The sequence below is a fragment of the Ascaphus truei genome, chromosome 2 (genome assembly GCF_040206685.1).
Source record: "Ascaphus truei isolate aAscTru1 chromosome 2, aAscTru1.hap1, whole genome shotgun sequence".
Classification (NCBI taxonomy): Eukaryota; Metazoa; Chordata; class Amphibia; order Anura; family Ascaphidae; genus Ascaphus; species Ascaphus truei.
In genome coordinates this window covers 171065741-171087280 of record NC_134484.1, presented here as the reverse complement: position 1 = coordinate 171087280, position 21540 = coordinate 171065741, and the positions used below count along the sequence as shown (strand labels likewise).

The 21540-nt window shown below is 41.2% G+C and overlaps 1 protein-coding gene across 2 annotated transcripts in view; it reads right to left on the bottom strand.

The window, feature by feature from the left end:
* Positions 1-21540, bottom strand: part of KCNG2 (potassium voltage-gated channel modifier subfamily G member 2) — a 177391-nt gene that overhangs the window by 127071 nt on the left and 28780 nt on the right. Inside the window, exon 2 of one of the 2 annotated variants that reach the window (XM_075585532.1) lies at positions 21422-21489. The exons of the other annotated variant lie outside the window; for it this stretch is intronic. The gene's annotated coding sequence lies outside the window, so the exon portion shown is untranslated. The remainder of the gene's footprint in view (positions 1-21421; positions 21490-21540) is intronic. 2 annotated transcript variants of the gene reach the window in all.

The following is a 21540-nucleotide window of genomic DNA, read 5'->3' as shown; positions in this document are numbered from 1 at the left end:
ATCAGAGTGCTTCTTAAATGAAGACATCTTGAAATGTTACCCAATGCCGATTTTTATTGAGTGATTACAAAACGTGGTGTTATTTGTAACAGCTGTTATTCTAAATAACATGCAAATGAGCTAACTAGAATTGAAATTGTAGTAGAACGAACATTAAAGAGAGCACTGGACACAGGTCTGAACTTTGTGCAGTTGTATTTACTCTAACATAGCTGCCTGAGCCCGCACCCAGTAAACCAGGGAGTGTTCAAAGAGCCTATTTAACTGAACCCTTTACAATACCCCTCCCCTTCTGAGTAAGCAACATATATCTCTAAGAAATGTAAATAACCATATATTCCCATATGTGAAGCAGATCAAAAAAGATATTGCAAACAACAACTAACAAACTGGCTGTCTGTTTAACTTAGAGAAGTCACGCTCTTCTTTTATAAGTCAAATCTTTGTGGGGGTCTACTAGGTTGGTACCAACCCTCTGGTCCTTCAATAGGAAGGGATTGGCGCTTCTTGCCTCCTACATGCAGTGCCATTTTGTTCTTGCTGACCGGTAGGATGCAGGTGGTAGAGATTGTGTTGCATCAGCCCTTTTGCTGTCTAAACAAGGTAAGACCTTGGAGTTTCTGCCTCACTGATCTAGGAAGTTGTTTGGGAGTTACAGTATACAAACTCACTGTCTTTGACTAAGTTGAAGACACGAAATCCAGGGGGAGCATGAGGGAGAAACAAAACAATTCTAAGTGCAGCAGAATGGCAATGGGTAATATAAAAGATTTCACAATCTTGGCTCTTTAGAAATGACTACTTACAAGATGTAAGAGTCAAAACAGCAGGGTTGACTATTAGTCAGTGGTAAGTATGTGAAGTGATGGTCATCAAGGTGGTTCTGGTAACTCAGGAGGATACGACCCAAAAAGAGAACAAACTGGCATAGCACAGATCAACCAAGTTTTCAAAGTTTATCTTAAGTAAAAAAGTAATACACTCACAATGTGACAGTTAAAAACGGGCATGTAACACTTAATAAGTGTATCGGAGGATATGAATAGCCTGCTGGCTCACCGTCCCGCAACTCCCGGTACTCGTCTGTCTTTGCCTCTGCTCCACTGAGTCACCGCACGGCTCGGCGTCTGACGTCAGATCCGGTTTCCTCGGTCAGGTGGGGGCTGGCCTTCAATGACTCCTCTCCTTACAGCTCCGCAACAAGATACTCCCACTCTACGCGTTTCGCTACGTGGATCACGTCGGCTTTGACACTCCTGACGAAGCCGACGTGATCCACGTAGCGAAACGCGTAGAGTGGGAGTATCTTGTTGCGGAGCTGTAAGGAGAGGAGTCATTGAAGGCGAGCCCCCACCTGACCGAGGAAACCGGATCTGACGTCAGACGCCGAGCCGTGCGGTGACGCAGAGGCAAAGACAGACGAGTACCGGGAGTTGCGGGACGGTGAGCCAGCAGGCTATTCATATCTTCCGATACACTTATTAAGTGTTACATGCCCGTTTTTAACTGTCACATTGTGAGTGTATTACTTTTTTACTTAAGATAAACTTTGAAAACTTGGTTGATCTGAGCTATGCCAGTTTGTTCTCTCTCTTTGGGTCGTATCCTCCTGAGTTACCAGAACCACCATGATGACTATCACTTCACATACTTACCACTGACTAATAGTCAACCATGCTGTTTTGACTCTTACATCTTGTAAGTAGTCATTTCTAAAGAGCCAAGATTGTGAAATCTTTTATATTACCCATTGCCATTCTGCTGCACTTAGAATTGTTTAGTTTCTCCCCCATGCTCCCCCTGGATTTCGTGTCTACTACTGTAACCTTTGGGGATGAGTGAAGACTACCCCTCCCAGTGGGTCTGAGCAGGGAGTGAAACTGTATACATATTTATATTCATTTTTGTTTTTCACTTATTCAAGTATTTAATATTGTTCACATATTAAGTGTTCAACCCTTTTATCTGTTTGCGCCTGTTTTTCACTTTATCACTACACCTTTGACTAAGTTGTGGCAGAGCACGGGTACAATAAGATTAAATATTTCACGTATGGGGCACGTTAAGTTCTCCTAGAAGGCGGCATGGTTTTTGCATAAGAATATATTATTTCATTTCTTCATGTTTTCAATTTGGTCTGCTGAAACTCTTTGTTTTTATACGTTTTCCCAGATGAAAACAACAATGGCAACTTTTTGCCAGGGCCGTTGAGAAAGAGGAGTCAGGATTTATGGTTCTCTTCTTGCCATGCTATGACAGAGTTGCACACTGAGATCAGGCCAACTCACAGCTTAGCTAATATCTATTTTCTTAGGCCAACTGAAATCATCAGCTTTTTTTAACTTGGCTGAAGGAAGCTACATCTTGGATTATATCATCCTTTTCTGGCCAACCTTCTTAACAGTACTTGGCCACTCTTCTTACTTGTCTGATTTGTCTTCTAGACATCACTTATCTATCGTACTTGTAGCTGGAATACTAGAGAAAACTGCATTCATAAACATCTGGAACTCCTTTTCTAATTGTCTATCCTCTGCAGATGGACGTGCATGACCTGGAACTCTTGATAGGGTTTTTGCTGTAATTAGCATCTTTCCTGGCACATTTGATTTTGTAGGAGTATCTTTGTAGACTGAAAATACGAAATCCTAGGATGTAGCTCATCTAACCCATTGGAGCTCAGAAGTGCTAGCAATGACTTGGTCAGTTTTAAGGACAAACTTGACATAAAGCAGTTAGGAAGACAAACACACATGTCCATGTAACTGCTAATGCTGGGTGTATCTTTTTTCAGCATCTGACTTTCCACTGGAAATAAAAATGATAGATCGCCAGTTGTTACCTTGCTATTTCAGTGTTGGTACCATTGCTAGACCATATACTGATGTGTTGACTACAATTCTATTTTCTGCTGTTGGTGAGTACTGTGTAAGGATTCCAGATGAGCCAAGATTTTGTTTAAGCTTTTAAATGGCTAACTGTTGTTCCTTACCACAGCTCTACTAATTATTATCACACACAAGGCCTTAAAGTACCCCAGTAATTTGCCATTCCCATCACTCTCCAAACATCTGCCACAGAACTTGGTTCTGGCATTTCCAATATACCTTGAGCTTTATGAGTCTAGTTCTATTCTATGTGCTGACTTTCTGTGCCCTTGGGACAGTACATGATTGCTGGAAAGCACACACTTGTCACATAGTGCAAGTCCAACCAGTTCAACCTTCTTCAGGACTTTATGAAATCTGCTGCCATGTTTTTTTGTGTTAGATCCATTCACTATTCAACAAACTGGAAGTGCACTCGTTCATGCACCTGAACTCTCTCGGTGCTTGATCCTGGTAGGGACTGCAACTGCCGACATCAAAGCATTCTCTGAAAGGGGAAGGCATACAAGACTTGTATACAACAGTATTTGTAGAAAAAAAATAACAAATCTTTACTTTAAAATATCAACGTTTCGGTGCAGTTATTACTAGTCCTGATGAAGTGAGTGAAACGATATTTTAGAATAAAGATTTGATATTTTTGTATACAAGTCTGGTGTGTTTTTTTCCCTTTCAAAGAATGTTTTGTGTTAGACCCATACACAATGACAGCATCTGCATAGCACCTTCAAATCCCTCGTGCATTTGTGGAAGCACTGTGGTGCAGATGAAATTATAAAAGTTAGGCAATTAAAGCATTAAATATTAACACAAATTCTTATGATGCTATTAACCTTTGTACCACTACCATTCCCACACACTATTCTGTAGGTTGAATCACTTAATGGGAGGCATCATATCAGAATAATAAGGAATGCAACAAAAGTTGCAAAAGGGCAATAAAATTAGCAAAAATTGAAAATGAAAAAAGGATTGCAATAGAAAAAAAGATCAACCCTAAAAAGTTCTTTAAGTACCTTTAAAGATAAAAAAAAAATACAAAATAAAATATAGGACATTTTCAGTGTGAAATGGGTAGCAAATTATTAGAGATAAGGAAAAAGCACAGATATTAAATTATTTATTTGCCTTTGTATTTACCAGGGAAGAATCAATTGCAATAGTAGTGATGCAGGAGAAAGCAACAACCTCTATATGAATGAACAATTAACTGAGGATAACTGCGGAAGAAGTTCATAGGCGGCTTGATCAAATTAAACTAAATAACGCACCTGGCCCCGATGGCATACATCCAAGAGTTCTTAAGGAGAAAAGTTCAGTAATAGTCAAACCATTACATTTATAATTCAAGGACTCACTTTCCACAGGCTCAGTACCACAAGATTGACGTAAAGCAGACATGGTGCCTATATTTAAAAAGGGAGATTGATCATAACCGGGGAATTACAGACCTGTAAGCCTAACATCAATAGTGGGGAAGCTATTTGGAGGTTTAGTACGGGATAATATTTAGGAATACCTAATGGAAAACAAAATTATTAGTAATAGTCAGCATAGATTTATGAAGGATAGGTCATGCCAAACTAACCTTATTAGTTTCTTTGAGGAGGTAAGTAGGAATGTAGACCAGGGTAATGCAGTTGATGTGATCTACTTAGATTTTGTAAAGGCTTCAAAGGCTTGTGGTTCAACACGAGGTTAGTGTACAAAATAAAGCAAATTGGACTTGGTAAAAAATATTTGCACCTGGATTGAAGTATAGACAAAAGAGTGTTGTCATAAATTGAACTTTTTCAGGTTGGGTTAAAGTTGTGAATGGAGTACCTCAGGGATCGGTACTGGAACCCCTGCTTTTTAACTTGTTTATTAATGAACTTGAGGTTGGCATAGAGGGCAAAATCTCCATCTTTGCTGATGACATTATATTGTGTAAGGTAGCAGGATGTAATTTATTTCCAGAAGGACTTGTGTAACACCTTTCCCCCCCCCTTTCACGTGAGATTTGCCTGTTACGTGTAGGTGCTGTGTGGCTCACTTGCTGTAGGCCAGGAAGCCTGAGTCTCTGCATTCTGCAAACCATGCACGCGGTTCACCCGAAGTTGGTGGGAACCATGCTCCGACTTCAGGAGCCTCCTCAGGGACCCTGAATTCTCCTTAGTGCATGTTTCGACTTCCATCTTGGGGTTGCTATTTTGCAAGCGGCCACACCGGTTAGCATACTCTACATGCACTGTTATCTCCCCCAACTGCAGGTGGGTAGTCCCATCTTGGGGGTACTGTCTTTCAAGCTGCCACTCCGCTGAGCATACTACCTCGCCCTATGCATATAGGGCACATTATTTGAGCACACACTGCAGTTCCATTCTCGGGGGTGCTGTCTTTCATGCGAGCCACACCTTGGGCAGCCTGCAACGTGTACTCGGCTGATACCATGGGTTTCAAGCACATCTAAGCCCTGGATCATGTAATGATTAGAGGAACCCGCAGATAATTCCAAATTGGGGGGATGTCTTTCAAGTCATCCACACCGTAGGCATATCCACGTGCACTCAGCTGATACCATGGATTTCAAGCACATTTCAGCCTTTTAAAGTGAAAGGACCCGGCTCTGATATAGTGAGTTCGGGCATCTCTCAGACAAGCTAAAGAACGGCCCTGATACAGTGAGTGCCCCCATTCACTTCTCAGTCAGGCAGCAGTGGGCTTGTAGTTATGAGCGGGATGCTTCCCTCTTAGGCTGAGTCCATAGAGACTGCAGCCATGCGGAGGCGCGCGGAGGCTGAGGGAAAGCGGGTGCTTTCCCTGACCTTAGAGTGCGCGGCATCTGGGGGCGGGCCAATGATGTCACGGAGCTGATTCGCCCTCATTGGGCGAACCGCTCACGTGACTGGCCCTCCACTCCCCTCAGCGCCAAAACTTAATTTGAAATGTCTCCGGCGGAAGCACCCCCTAAAGCCGCCCTCATAAAGGGTGCCGGGGGTAAGTCCGCTGCCTCAGCGCGTCTCAGCACGGGTCAGCGGCTTAGCGCTGACCATGCCAGCGGCCTTAGAGAGCACCCATGCTTGCAAGCAGTGGGAATACTTGGCAGGATACATCGACTGGATACATGGATACATCGACTGGTCCTCACTTCTCATGCAGCATATATTCCCTTCGTGACTGTCCCGTTGTTGAGCTCAGCAGCGTGTACAGCGTGTAACACCCTTTCCCCCATCTCACAGGAGATCTGCCTGTTACATATACTCTGGTGCTGTGTAGCTCACCTGTTGTAGGCCAGGAAGCCGGAGTCTCCGGAGTGGTAGTGGGAATAGCAACAGGACATATTGGTAATTCCTCGGTGCAGCACCTCCATCATGCAAGGTAGCTGCCAGGGGCAGGTAGTATTTCCTGCAGGAACTCCCTTTTACAATAAGACAGACAGGAGACGTGGAACTTTGTACCATTTATTGGAAGGTCAGTAGATTCCATATCCCACGCAAGAGAGGTACTCTATGACACCCTGCTGATGGTCACCTACTGTACCGGCGCATATTGCTGTTGCTTTGTCCCTGTCTAGGCACCCCAAAGGTTTGAGGCCCTTGGGGCTAGTTGTCACACCCTTACCCCCTGATGGGACAAGGCAGAAACGCCTCACTCACTGGGGAGTAGGCTACATCCTGGAATCACTCCTTCAATTTGAGAAGGAAGCATCTTATATACCTGGGGAGGGGTTAGTGACCCTGCCCCAAAACTGGGCATGTCTGAGGGCGGAACAGGCATCACCCCACAGTGCTGACACCTGTAACCACCCCCAGGCATGATGCTTCCTACTGCCACTAGCCTGCACCTGGCTATGGCTAATATTAATAGTGTGCTTCCGGACTTTCATGCTGGCTCGAGGAAAGATTTAACCCTGACACTGCCTGCACTTACCAGGACTTACATGCCAGGGCTGGGAAACACATAGCCAGGGGCACTAAGCTACACGTGGATAGACTGGAAACTTTGGAAAGTAAATGACAGATGAAGTTTAATACAGATAAATGTATGGTTATGCATTTGGGAAACAAGAATAAACAGGCAATTTACAAATTAAATGGGGATAAATTAGGAGAATCCTTGATAGAGAAGGATTTAGGGGTGCTTGTAAACAGCAGGCTTAGCAATACAGGCGGTCCTCGTTTTACGACGTTATCCGACGCTTGTCAATGCATCCCTATGGCCCGTTTTACGACGCCCAAACGGCTTATCCGACGCTCTTACGATGCTTTAAAAAATTGCTACAAATGAACAACCAGACGGCTGCAAGCTAGGGAAATCATTCTGAACAGTCTGTGTGAAGGTTTGGTGGTGTATTTTAGGCCCTAAACCATGGCTGATCAAAGCAAAAAGCAAAGTACTGTTACTCCAAAAAGGAATAGAAAATCTATAACTTTGGAGACCAAGCAAAACATAATAAAGCGTTCTGAGAAAGGAGAGACGAACACAGAAATTGGACGTGCCTTGGATATACCTCGCACAACTATTGTGACATAATCAAAGACAAGGCAAGAATCTTGGAACAGATCAAGGGCTCAGCACCTATGCAAGGTACAACAATAAGGCAACGTGTTGGGCATATTGCTGAGGTAGAAAATCTCCTCATCATATGGCTGGAAGAACAATCCCAGCGTCATGTGCCCATTAGTTTAGCCTTAATTCAGGCCAAGGCTTTGAGTCTGTATGAGGACATTAAGCAACAGCATGGAGAAGGGACCACTGAGGAAACGGTCACTGCAAGTAAGGGCTAGTTTATGCGGTTTAAAGAGAGGGCAAACTTGCATAACATTAAAGTGACCGGGGAAGCTGCTAGTGCGGATGAGGAGGCAGCTAAAACCTTCCCTGTTACATTGGCCAAAATTATAGAGGACGGTGGCTATTGCGCACGTCAAGTGTTCAATGTTGATGAGACTGGGCTCTACTGGAAGAAAATGCCCAGTAGAAGCTACATTGCAAAAGAGGAAAAATCTATGCCCGGGTTTAAAGTTGCAAAGGACAGGCTGACTCTTCTGCTTGGATCAAATGCTGCTTTGCTTGTTTATCATGCAGAAAACCCTAGGGCATTCAAGGGTTATGCAAAGAGCACACTTCCAGTGATTTGGAAGTCCAACCGGAAGGCATGGGTAACAGGGAGCCTTTTTGAGGACTGGTTCCAGCATCAATTTATTCCAGCTGTGCAATTATATTGCATGAACCAGAACCTCGATTTCAAAGCATTGCTGCTCCTGGACAATGCTCCTGGCCATCCCGTGTACCTGGATGACCATCATCCAAACGTCATGGTGGTGTTCATGCCCCCCAACACCACCTCATTGATACAGCCGATGGACCAGGGGGTTATCGCTTCCTTCAAGGCCTACTATCTTAGGCGAACATTTGCCCAGGCCATCAGAGCAACAGATGTGGAAGGTGGTCCAACCTTAAAAGAATTTTGGAAGGGTTACAACTTTCTCCATGCAGTGAGAAACATCGGAGAGGCATGGAATGAGGTGAAACAATCCAATTTAAATGGAGTTTGGCGTAATTTGTGCCCTGATTTTGTGTCTGATGTCCAAGGCCTTACAGAGACTGTTGCAGAAGTTACAGAAACTGTTGTGCAAATGGCCAGAGATCTCAACTTGGAGGTGGAAACCGAGGATATTGAGGAGTTGCTCGCCTCACATTCTAACGAGTTGAGCAATGAAGACCTCATGCAATTAGAAGAGCAAAAAATTGCTGAAGAGGAGGCCCACCAATCTGCTGATGTGGCACAGCCACAGCCACGTAAATCATTGTCAAGCAAAATGTTGGCTGCGGCATTCAAGCACATTGATAGCGCACTGGCCATATTTGAGGACAATGACCCTAACATTGAACGGAGTTCAACAGTCAGTCGTGGGGTGTCTAACCAAATCAGCTGCTATAGAGAGATCTACACGCAGAAAAGGAAAGGATCTGTCCAGACTTCAATGAAGAGGTTCTTCAAGAGGCCGAAACCTTCAACTGCACCTACATCACCTCCAAAAAGTCCGTTGTCTGTTGAAGATCCCCCCCCCCAATCATCTTCCTCCAATAATTGATGTGTTTTTTTTTGCTCATGTACATTTCTGTACAGAATACAGCATAAGAGATAGGAAAGGCGGATGGTCACTACTCCTAGTAACACTACAAGCTAGTAAAATAAAATTAAATTTACTTTATTAAGAAAAAAAGGTAGGACATCATAGTAGAACCACTCTAACGCGTTTCATCCCTAGCATGGGACTTTATCAAAGAGTATATGGTTCAGTACACAGACACAACTTATATACATGTGAGCCACATCTGATTGGTCAAAACCAAATTGGACACAGCAGATAGTAATAAACACATGAATGAAAACATATTAACACTGGCATGTCTGTGGTACAGCGAGAAACTTCATAACACATGATGAACTATATAATCTACTAACCAAAAAAAGGGGGGAAGGAAAGAAAAATAAAAATAAAAAATATATATAGAGATTAAAAACAACGAACATATTATAATGTCAAATACCCAAAAATTGGAAATTCTAAATAAGGAAAAAAGGAAAAGACTATCATGGAAGAGAAGAAGAATAAGAAAATAATCATGGGAGATAAAAATCAACTATGCATAATTGGTACCGTTAAGTATTAATGCAATGGTACAGGTAAGTACAGATAATACAGTAATACAAATAGGTATTATTCTTAATAAAATACATTTCATAACTTATTCAAGTTGTTCTGTTATTATTTCCTGGAATAGCAATAAGTAGCAGAAGGTTTTATACAAATGTCAGTAGTAAAATGATATAGACATAATACAATGTATTATAATATTCTTCATACCTCTATAAAAAATGTTTCAATTCCCAATCGGAGTTCATTCCGGAGGGATAGAGAGTATTAAGAATATAAATCCAATACATTTCTTTCTGATTTAATCTATTCTCCCTGTTGCCTCCCCTGGGGTGACGGGGTATATGTTCAATGGCTGTGAAGGAGAAATTGCCAATACCTCCCCTAGGGCATTGGGTGAAATGTCTGGAGACAGGATGGACTAAGTCTTTCCTCTTGATCAGACGGGTATGTTCAGCTATGCGTAACCTCAAAGATCTAATTGTGCGTCCCACATATCTGTGGCCGCATGCGCATAGAAGAACATATACAACGAAGGATGTATTGCAATTCAAAAAAGTCTTAATATAAAACTTCTTTGACCCATTTGAATAGGTTATAAATTTAGAAGGTAATGCGTATTGACACATTGAGCAATTTGCGCATTTATGGAAACCTTTAGGTATGGTGCTAATATTAGCAGTTTTTAATTTGGAGTCAAACAGACTAGGAGAAAGATGGGAAGCTAGGGTTTTTGCCTTACGGAAGGTAAATCTAGGGCCACTAGATAATAGAGGGCCAATATCCTCATCAAGGAGAAGAGTATGCCAATGTTTAGATATTATCTTTGAAATCAGTTGAGATTGAGCACTATAAGTAGTTACAAAGAATGGAGTTTGTGTATTTTTAGAAGATATATTGTTAGAATTAGTTGATTTTAAACCGGTTCTTTGAATCAAAGTATCTCTATCCATAGAGTCAGCTTTATTGAATGCTGACTCTACGTCTTGTGTGGAATAGCCCCTGGCTATAAATCTGTCAAACATTTCTTTTGATCTTGACAGGAAAATGTCATTGGTAGAACAGAGTCTTTTTAATCTCATAAATTGAGAACCAGGAATATTCCTTATCAATGAGCGGGGATGACAACTCCGCGCATTGAGAAGCATATTCCTGGAGTTCTTTTTGCGATAAATGTCGGTTTGAATAAACATCTCATTGTCAATATACAAGGTTAGATCTAAATAATGAATGTGATTAATATTGTGCTCATATGTGAATTTGATATTATAATCATTAGTATTTAAATAGTGAATAAATGAAAATAAAGAGTGCTCATCACCATCCCAAATTAATATAAGATCGTCAATATATCTCTTGTAAAAGATGATATTTTGACGAAAGAGATTTTTAGAGTGATAAATAAATTGTGCCTCCCAAAAACCCATAAACAAATTAGCATATGAAGGTGCAAAACTCGTGCCCATTGCAGTGCCTAATTTTTGTAAATAAAAATGTGAATCAAATAGAAAGTAATTGTGCGTGAGTAAAAAGAATATTGATTCTTGTAAAAAAGTGCAATGTGAAACTGATAATGTGGATAAATCGAGAAAATATCGTATCGCTTTAAGACCGTGGTTGTGATCAATAATGGAATACAGGGAGGAAACATCTAATGTCACCCACCTGTATTCCTTGTGCCATGTAACAGCCTGTAATTTGACAATGAGATCTGCTGTATCTCTAATATAGGAAGGAAGTAGAAAAACCAGGGGCTGTAAGAATTTGTCCACATACCGCGATAACCCATCTCCCAAAGATCCAATGCTCGCCACTATTGGTCGTCCAGGAGGGTTGACTAGCGATTTATGGATCTTTGGGAGATGGTGGAATACCGGAATCACGGGATGTGGACAATTCAGAAACTCACATTCCTTGCAACTGATAACATTTAGAATCCTCCCGAGGGACAACAATTCTGTAAATTCCAAGGCATATTTTGAAGTAGGGTCTTCTTTTAAAGGTTGATAGAATTTAGCATCATATAGTTGTCTTAGTGCTTCTTGTTTGTATTGGTCAGAGGATAATACAACCAAAGCTCCCCCTTTATCTGCATTTCTTACTACAATGTTATGATTTTTCTTAATGGAATCAATTTGTTGAATCTCTGTATATGTCAAATTGCCAGTATTAACATTGGAATAGGAAAAGCCTTGGGAGAGTAATTTTAAATCTCGTTCGACCAAATGTTCAAACGTGGTTATGGATGGGCCTCTGTTGTAGTTTGGGCAAAATAAAGATTTTTTTCGATACCCAGAGTCTTCAGACCCAAAGAATGGTTGAACAAAAGTATTTAAAGGCTCTCCTTGTGACTCTAACAAATTTTCCATGTCAGTGATAGCACAATTTTCTTGAAAATTTAATAAATTTATGGTTTTATTTATGGTTTTATTATCATTCTTTGTAACTACTTATAGTGCTCAATCTCAACTGATTTCAAAGATAATATCTAAACATTGGCATACTCTTCTCCTTGATGAGGATATTGGCCCTCTATTATCTAGTGGCCCTAGATTTACCTTCCGTAAGGCAAAAACCCTAGCTTCCCATCTTTCTCCTAGTCTGTTTGACTCCAAATTAAAAACTGCTAATATTAGCACCATACCTAAAGGTTTCCATAAATGCGCAAATTGCTCAATGTGTCAATACGCATTACCTTCTAAATTTATAACCTATTCAAATGGGTCAAAGAAGTTTTATATTAAGACTTTTTTGAATTGCAATACATCCTTCGTTGTATATGTTCTTCTATGCGCATGCGGCCACAGATATGTGGGACGCACAATTAGATCTTTGAGGTTACGCATAGCTGAACATACCCGTCTGATCAAGAGGAAAGACTTAGTCCATCCTGTCTCCAGACATTTCACCCAATGCCCTAGGGGAGGTATTGGCAATTTCTCCTTCACAGCCATTGAACATATACCCCGTCACCCCAGGGGAGGCAACAGGGAGAATAGATTAAATCAGAAAGAAATGTATTGGATTTATATTCTTAATACTCTCTATCCCTCCGGAATGAACTCCGATTGGGAATTGAAACATTTTTTATAGAGGTATGAAGAATATTATAATACATTGTATTATGTCTATATCATTTTACTACTGACATTTGTATAAAACCTTCTGCTACTTATTGCTATTCCAGGAAATAATAACAGAACAACTTGAATAAGTTATGAAATGTATTTTATTAAGAATAATACCTATTTGTATTACTGTATTATCTGTACTTACCTGTACCATTGCATTAATACTTAACGGTACCAATTATGCATAGTTGATTTTTATCTCCCATGATTATTTTCTTATTCTTCTTCTCTTCCATGATAGTCTTTTCCTTTTTTCCTTATTTAGAATTTCCAATTTTTGGGTATTTGACATTATAATATGTTCGTTGTTTTTAATCTCTATATATATTTTTTATTTTTATTTTTCTTTCCTTCCCCCCTTTTTTTGGTTAGTAGATTATATAGTTCATCATGTGTTATGAAGTTTCTCGCTGTACCACAGACATGCCAGTGTTAATATGTTTTCATTCATGTGTTTATTACTATCTGCTGTGTCCAATTTGGTTTTGACCAATCAGATGTGGCTCACATGTATATAAGTTGTGTCTGTGTACTGAACCATATACTCTTTGATAAAGTCCCATGCTAGGGATGAAACGCGTTAGAGTGGTTCTACTATGATGTCCTACCTTTTTTTCTTAATAAAGTAAATTTAATTTTATTTTACTAGCTTGTAGTGTTACTAGGAGTAGTGACCATCCGCCTTTCCTATCTCTTATTACCTATTTGGTATGGAGCACACAGCAGTCTCTGATGCTACAGGTGTTTACTATCAACACTGAACGGAGGCGGTATCCAGCTGATCTGCGCTACAGCAACACCCTGCATGCAGTACCCCAAGTCCCGGCACGGCCGTTTCTTTTTGGAGGCAGACCCAGTGTGATCGGAGGGTTGGAGCGCTCTACCCGGGGACCCCAGTGCAACACAGCCGGCGAGCTCTGTGACACTGCCTACACGTCATCTGCCTGAGTCACAGCGCGGCTGGTTGCCTCGAGGTATGGAGCCCCAGTGTCATCCATGGGCTTGATCGCACCACCCGTTGGACCCCTGTACAGCGCGGCCGTGGCTTTCGGAGACGCAGCCCCTACGTCATCCACATCGGTGAGCTGAGGGTTTGGCATACACGCCAGGCAGCAGATGAGTTGCGGTGTCCACCGGCAGATCAGCGGAAGGAGCACCCAGGTTCTTTGATTCCTCTGCAGCTGGGATTCCCCTGCCTTATACAGGTTGGAGGAGATTTTTTGCTTCATTGCAATACACGGCTGAAAAGGTGGCAGGATTACCGGTCGGGTCAGGTTAGCATTATTGGGACTATTATTGATCAATGGTTGATGTGGCTGCGGTCTCACTGCTTTGTATCTTTGGTTCACATTTGCAAATTAACCCCCGACTGGTGTGCCCATACCTTCATAGCCATCTTGACTTTATTCCTTAATACTTATTATCTCACACCTGCCTAAAGACATTCCTAGTTACTCCTGGACAGTGATTGCATTTTTTTGCTTTTTTTATATGATTGCAGCATTGGAACATTGGAGTTCACTCTCCATTTTTTCTACTACAGAATACAGCATAGTTTTATTTTTATAGTTTTATTTTACAGTTCTGGAATCAATAAATATAATGTTTCCATCATAATCTATGTGTGTGCTGCATATCTTATTGCTTGAGTAACATTTTCTGTATATTTTAGCATTAAAAATGCCTTCAGGAACGGAACGTTTGATTTAAACAGTGTTCCTATGGGAAAACGGGTTTCGCTTTACGACGCTTCGCTATCCGAGGCCATTTTGAGTAACGCATTGCGTCGGATAACCGAGGACCGCCTGTAGTGCCCAAAGTCATGCAGTAGCTGCAAAGACAAACAAGATCCTATCTTGCATTAAACGGGGAATGGATGAAAGAGAAGTAAACATAAGTATGCCCCTCTGTGAAGCATTATTAAGACCACACCTTGAATATGGAGTTCAGTTTTGGGCACCACTCCATAAGAAAGACATTCTGGAACTAGAGAGAGGGCAGAGAAGGGCCACCAAATTAATAAAGGGGATGGATAATTTTACTTATGAGGATATGCTAGCTAAATTAGATTTATTTACATTAGAAAAGAGGCGTCTAAGAGGGGATATGATAACTATATACAAATATATTCGGGGAGAGTACAAGGAGCTTTCAAAAGAACTATTCATCCCAATGGCAGTACAAAGAACTCTGGGGCATCCCTTAAGGTTGGAGGAAAGCAACTAGCACCAGCAACTAAGGAAAGGTTTCTTTACAGTAAGGGCAGTTAAAATGTGGAATTCATTACCCATGGAGACTGTGATGGCAGATACAATAGATATCAGCAAAAAAAAGGTTGGACAGCTTTCTAGAAAGGAAAGATATACAGGGATATACCAAATAAGTAAACATGGGAACGATGTAGATCCAGGGAGTAATCTGATTGCCAACATTTGTAGTGAGGAAGAAATGTATTTTTCCCCTTATGAGAGATCATTAGATGATATGTCACTGGGGTTTTTGTTTGCCTTCCTCTGGATCAATAGACTGTGTACGGATATAGGATAAAGTATCTGTTCTCTAAATTGACCATAGGTTGACCTTGATTGGTGTATGTCTTTTTTCAACCTCATCTACTATGTAACTATATATAATTTTGGAAATCACCCTCATGGCTTAACCTAAGGTAGAAGTGATGGTACAATGTAAAAAAGGATGACTCCCTCACAATGGAGGTGGCTTGAGAGCTATGTATCAGGGCAAAAAAGGAGGCAATTCAAAGGGGGAAAACTGCATCTGATGCACAGTATCACAGAAAAAAATCCAATTTAAATCAGTGGATTGTAAGATGTCTTCCAGCACCAAAGGTGTTTTATGGCAGCAGGATGCTTGGTATACATGGGCCACAATACAACAAGCATTCATGTTAATATTCTAAGGTTCACACAAAACAATTACAAGTCCAAATGCAAATACATTTAGAAGCATTTTACAGCACTGACTTTTATGTACTGCTCTGGTTGTATCCAGAGTTGGATGGGTGCCATGTGCTAAATTTTAATATTATACATAATAAAGCCTGTTTATGAAGTTCATTTTAATTCTAATGTATGTGTTTTAATTTAAATCACCATTTCTCACTCTCATTAATAAGTCTACAACTGAAAGGAGAAAATTGTTTCCCTAACTTGCCATCATTTTCTTTTCCTGGGTAATGTCCCATGGCAGTGCACATCAAAGGGTTAAGTCCCACCTTCTAGCTGGGACAGGACAGAAAAAAGATGTGCCCCTGTAGGAAGCTCTGTCTATATATAACCACACCTCCTCCTTACAGATGTGCCCCTGTAGGAAGCTCTGTCTATATATAACCACACCTCCTCCTTACAGGTAGTCTTATAATCGTCAACGGAAAAATATAAATATACACATTAATACATCCCTAATTTTAGGGCCGGGATATTGGTGCTCACTGCCATGGAATAGAACCCAGGGAAAGAAAATGACGGTACGTTAGTGAAACTATTTTCTCCATTCCTGGGCATATCTATGGCAGTAGTTACCAAAGGGAAGTGCCCAAGAAGTACCAAATGGGGTGGGTAAGCACAGCTATGTCATACAACAGATTGATTCTGCATACATTCTTGAATTTTTAGAATGAAAACCACCTGGAGAACTTTTCGGCCAAAGCATGTGTATGCTGAGGCCTGTCCATCTAAATGAAAGAACTTAATAAAAGTATTTACTGTATAGAAGTCCATACAGCTGACCAGTACTGTTCTGGCAAGGTAGATCCTTAGGCCTCTAACAATATGTAAGGCTGCGGGCCCAGTGCTCGTGCGACGGGGTGCCTGGCGGCACTCATTCCCGGCAGCAGCATGACCTGGTTGACTCCAAGAACAGGTAACAGTGGCGCTCCCTCAAAATAGCTGGGTGTGATGTGATTCCCTAGATTGGGAAGGGCTCAATTCAGAAAAGTGTGAAGATAAAACAAATGATACTGGCCCTGATGATGTTGCTGCTCAATCGAAAGGATCGTCCCCTGATCCTTGGTGAGAGTGCGAGTGTAGTAATGATGAGCGCATAGATGCACGTCATTGCCGTTGCAGCCATTGAGGACCTAGCCTTAGGAATGCAGAAGTTATTCTTTAGCATTCGTTGGATTCAGACAAAATTAAGGTACCACTATTTCCTGGTTCAAATGGAAAAACTATATGATTTATGGTAAAAATGGTAGTACTAGTATAAGGACTACCTTGTCCTGATGAAATTCCTGGAATGGTACCTATACTGAGCTGATGTAACTTCCACCAATAGAACCGTCTTACAGGTTAGGTGTGTAAGAGAAGTTTTTTGGAGTGGTTCAACCAGACCCTTAGTGAGGGCTTGCAAAACCGGAGACAAATCCCATGGAGGCAGTGGTGCTCTGATCTGTTTTATTCTGCGAATAGCCTGAAAAAAATGTGCTTCTAGATCCGGTGTGGACAACTGTTTGCTCAGTAACATCTATAACACTGAGAATAACTTTTAAGGAACTGGTGCTGAGACCTAATTCGAGGACTTCCTGTAGCAATTTCAAAATTGATGGGATGGATGGAAGTAATCAATGTTCCGATACTGCACCAATTATAAAAATGATGCCATATTCTATGGCAGACTTTAGAGGTAGAGGTCTTTCTGGCTTGCATTAAAGTTTTCACAACTTTTTGGGATAGACCCCTCGTGTAGCAAGCTCTGCTCAACCTTCAGGTTCTCAAAGCCAAACTTTGTGGTTTGGGATAATAAATTGGGTGTTGTGATAGGAGGTGAGGTGACACTGGTATTTCCCACGGTTGATCCCTTAGCATACTGACTAGCAGGAGAAACCATGCCTTGTGTGGCCAAAATGGAATGAAAGCCACTACTTCTGCTTTGTCCGGTACTGGAGGAAAGATGTATGCTAGAGGGCTTCCATATAGGAAGTGCCTTTAATGAAAAGCCCTTGAACAGAAAGTTATCAGTTTTTTGTTGCCGGTTAAAGCCATCAGATCAACCTGTAGCATTCCCCATTTTTGAGCAATCTGGTAAAAGATATTGTCCGATAGCGACCATTCCCCTGGCGAGACTGTTCGCCGACATAGAAAATCTGTCTGTGTATTTAAGTTTCCTGGGATATATACACTGTTATAATGTCTTGCAGATATTTCTCTGCCCATTTGAAGATAGAACACATTTCTTCTAATGCCAACTTCCCCCTTCTTTCTGCAGGTAAGTCACCGTCGTGAGATCGTCTCACCTGACTCTTAAGCACTTTCCTTTTATTTCCTGCGAAAGAAACATAATTGCTTGCATATCCGCTCTTATCTCTAAGATGTTTGCTGGGGTTTCTTTCTTTATGACTGTCCATTTTCCTTGAGCAAAAGGAGGACCAAGTTGGGCCCCCCAACCCAAACCACTTGCGTCTGTAGTTATCAAGATCCAATTTTGATCTCGCCAGGTACGGCCGTGTTTTAAATTTTCTTCCTATTGCCACTATATCAAAGATTTGTTTTACTCAATCTGGCAATTGAATTTTTTGAAGCGGGTCCCTTTTCTTTTCATCCTATTGACATTTTTAATTTGTCTGGAATACCTGTGTAACACCTCTTCCACCGGCCAACAGAAGAGGGGCCACACCGAAGTGTCCCAATGTCTGTCAGGTGTTGTATTAAAGTCAAGGTGATGCTTAGCTACTCGTATTACCTTATATCTCAGGGTGTTGGCATCTGTGCAGGCTGGTGCAGTGAACAATATTAAGGAAAGGCACCAGTAAGTTTTCTTAAACTTTATTTACAACAGTCCATCATAACTTTTTCTTTGGAATGTTCTGACAGTATTCCTTAAGAGGCACACATCTTCCTTTGCCCATCACATTCATGGCAGTACATTTGACTAAACTAATGGCTGCTCTGACTTCCACTGGGACACGTTGGCAGGGTGCCCTCTTGTTTGTGGCAGCACACCCTATCCCCCCAACATAACTTAAGTGCTTACCCTCTTTTGAGGTCAGTTGGGAACCTATCCCTCTGGCAGCTATGGGGTGATACCCTTAGGCCCTATTACTGAGGAGCCTATGGTGAAGTACCTTTCCATCCCCTCTTGTGGGTAGGATGTACCATAGGTGGGATGGGTATAATGGGTAGTGACAATACCTGCCTGGAAAAAAAAAGGGGCTTCTACCGTAGTTACCTATTACAAACTGTGTACATACATATTTAGAGGCGAGACCCATTCCTCTGCTTCCTCCTGGAATCTGAAGGTGGAGTTCTTATCCCCGTCTAGTTAAGATCTTTCTCCTTACCTCTGTTTCTGGGCAAAAGAAGGGTGGGCTTAGCCTATGCTGAGTCATCCAAATCAGGTAACCCATCCAGCATATTTTAGAACAAGGTGTGGCCAGGCACCTACCTGATCACTTTGCAACATACTATCTAAGGGCCATTACTAAGAATTAACTATTTAATTTCTTTTTAACCCCTTAGATTAAATCAGATCCCACAGGGGGCTACACCTGAATGTGCCATCTTGCCAACATGTATGGGAGGAAGAAAGAATGCTGATCAGCTTCATACAGTGTAGAGCCTGTATGTGGTTGCTGTTTCTGTAGCCTTGATCTTGTTTATCAGGCTTTGACTTCTGTCACAGGGGAGGATGACTACTCCCTTTGATGTGCAGAACTGAACCCCGAAGAACCTTAGGTTTTGAAATGGAACAAGGTGGCTTTTGATTTTGTTTACCACCCATCCATGTGGTTCTAGGAACTCCACTAACGTTGCAAGGCGCTGCAGAAGAAGATTTATGTCAGGGGCCTTTATAAAAATATTGTTGAAATAATGAAAAGTTTTGAATAGCATCTTTTCTTAGCTCTGCAACTAAAGTTACTAACACTTTTGTGAAGGTTCTTGGAAAGGTTGCAAGATCGAAGGGAAGTACTAAGAACTGATAATGGAATTGTTCTATTGCAAATCTTATATATCTTTGATGAGAGGTGGCTATTGGTATCTGAAAATAGGCGTAGTTGAGCTCTACCATCCAATCTATAATCTATATCAGTGATGATGGAGCTCCACGACTCCATTCGGAACTTCTTACCTCTAAAAAGTTGTTGATTTTCTTGAGATATAAAACTGTTCAGAATAAGTCACTTTTTCCTGTACCAGGAACAAAATGGAGTAGAGCCCCTAAAACCTTTGATGTAGTAGCACTGTTTTTAGTAGCTCTGTTCTTTAGTAGACTCATTAGGCTTTGTTTTAAGGCTAAAGCAGCCTCCCTGTTCCTTAAAATTCTGGATGTAACAAAGTTGCTTCTTTTGGGTTCTGCCCCGAATTACAAGAAATAGCACTTGTGGGTATTGCTGAGCACCCACGAGTGTAATTGACCGAGTAAGCATGTTTTGAAAATCATGGATTTTGCTGCCAACCCAAGATGATTGGACTCTCCTCATCTCACCCAAATCTGCCTGAACCTCTGAACGAGTGACCTCTTCCTCTTGAGAACCCCATGCTAGGTCTATAGGCTCCCATATCTTTAGTATTGAATCTCTCGTTTTGAAGAGTGGGCTTGGAAAATGTCCTTTGTCTTCTTTCCTGGGGTAAGAATATACTTTTTCCTCTCAATTATGGCATCTAACCGCCTCCCAAACAGTAACTCGCTTTCAAAACGGAAGAACACATAGGTTATTCTCAGATGCCGAGTCCGCAATCAACGGGCGAAGCCGAATAGCTCGTCTGGCTGCCACGGACAAAGCCATGGACCTGGCAAATAGTCTCACCGAGTCTAAGATGCCTCCGAGATGAATTCCATAGCCAATTTAATTTCTGAAAAAGCACTGACACTAGGTGATCTTTTCACAAGTCTCAAGTGTTTTCTCCACATTGGAAATCCAAAGCTTCATAGCTGTGGAGACTGAAGTAATTGCAACTGCCAGTGTGCAAGATGCTCCTGCTGCAATGAAGGACTTCTTAAGAGCACTCTCCATTTGTCTATCTATGGGATCAACAGCTAATCCATCGGATTAGCTGTTACAGTGTATAATTGTATGATTTCAACGTACATTGTTAAATTCACTTGCATAATGATATCCTTTGCATCCTATAATTTGCATAGCATTTGAACAAACAGCTTACAAAGTGTTGTGTATAAAATGTGCAGGTTGAAGGCAGTCCCAAACAGAGAACTGGGCATACCAGCACATCTTAAATTGCCTTTATGTGCTGATCAGACCTACAGTACTGTATATTGTATATCCCTCTTTGGGGCAGATTCAATAATCTGCAATAACATGTATATGCTATTGATGTAAATAATGATAACTTTGGTTGTAGGTCATATTATTTTCCAAATATTTTCCATTTTCTTTTTAATTCTTTGGATGAATGCTAAAGTACCCGTAACTATGACATATAATGTAACGGAAACAAAATAGCCCCATTTCCATTCCTTAGGCTACATTTTCTGTAATTTAAATAATGATATTACGTGATTTAATTAAAAAAATATTTCACATTGTTGCTGCAAGGTCCAGAAGAAAACATTGTTTCTTTTTAAAGACTCATTCCTGCATATTGCAAGGGGATGCTTTGCTATAATAACGTTTATATTTTGTGATCTGAGGCAAAATAAGATGACAGTCTCTGCTGCTCTAGTGATCTGTTCAACAAGCAAAATGTACTAACAGCTTCTACCCACAATGTTCCACAATGCATAGATGTGTCAGAAGAAGGCACAAGTCACACAAATTTCTCATGGCAGCTCAGGAAGCTAGTACCTTCAGAGAGACTCCCAAAGGACCGATATTCAAAGCTGGTTCTGCTGACTGAAGCCAGCTCTGTAGTCCTGGGAGAAAAGAAATAACATTGTTGTAAGGATTTTGATTGAATAGTACAA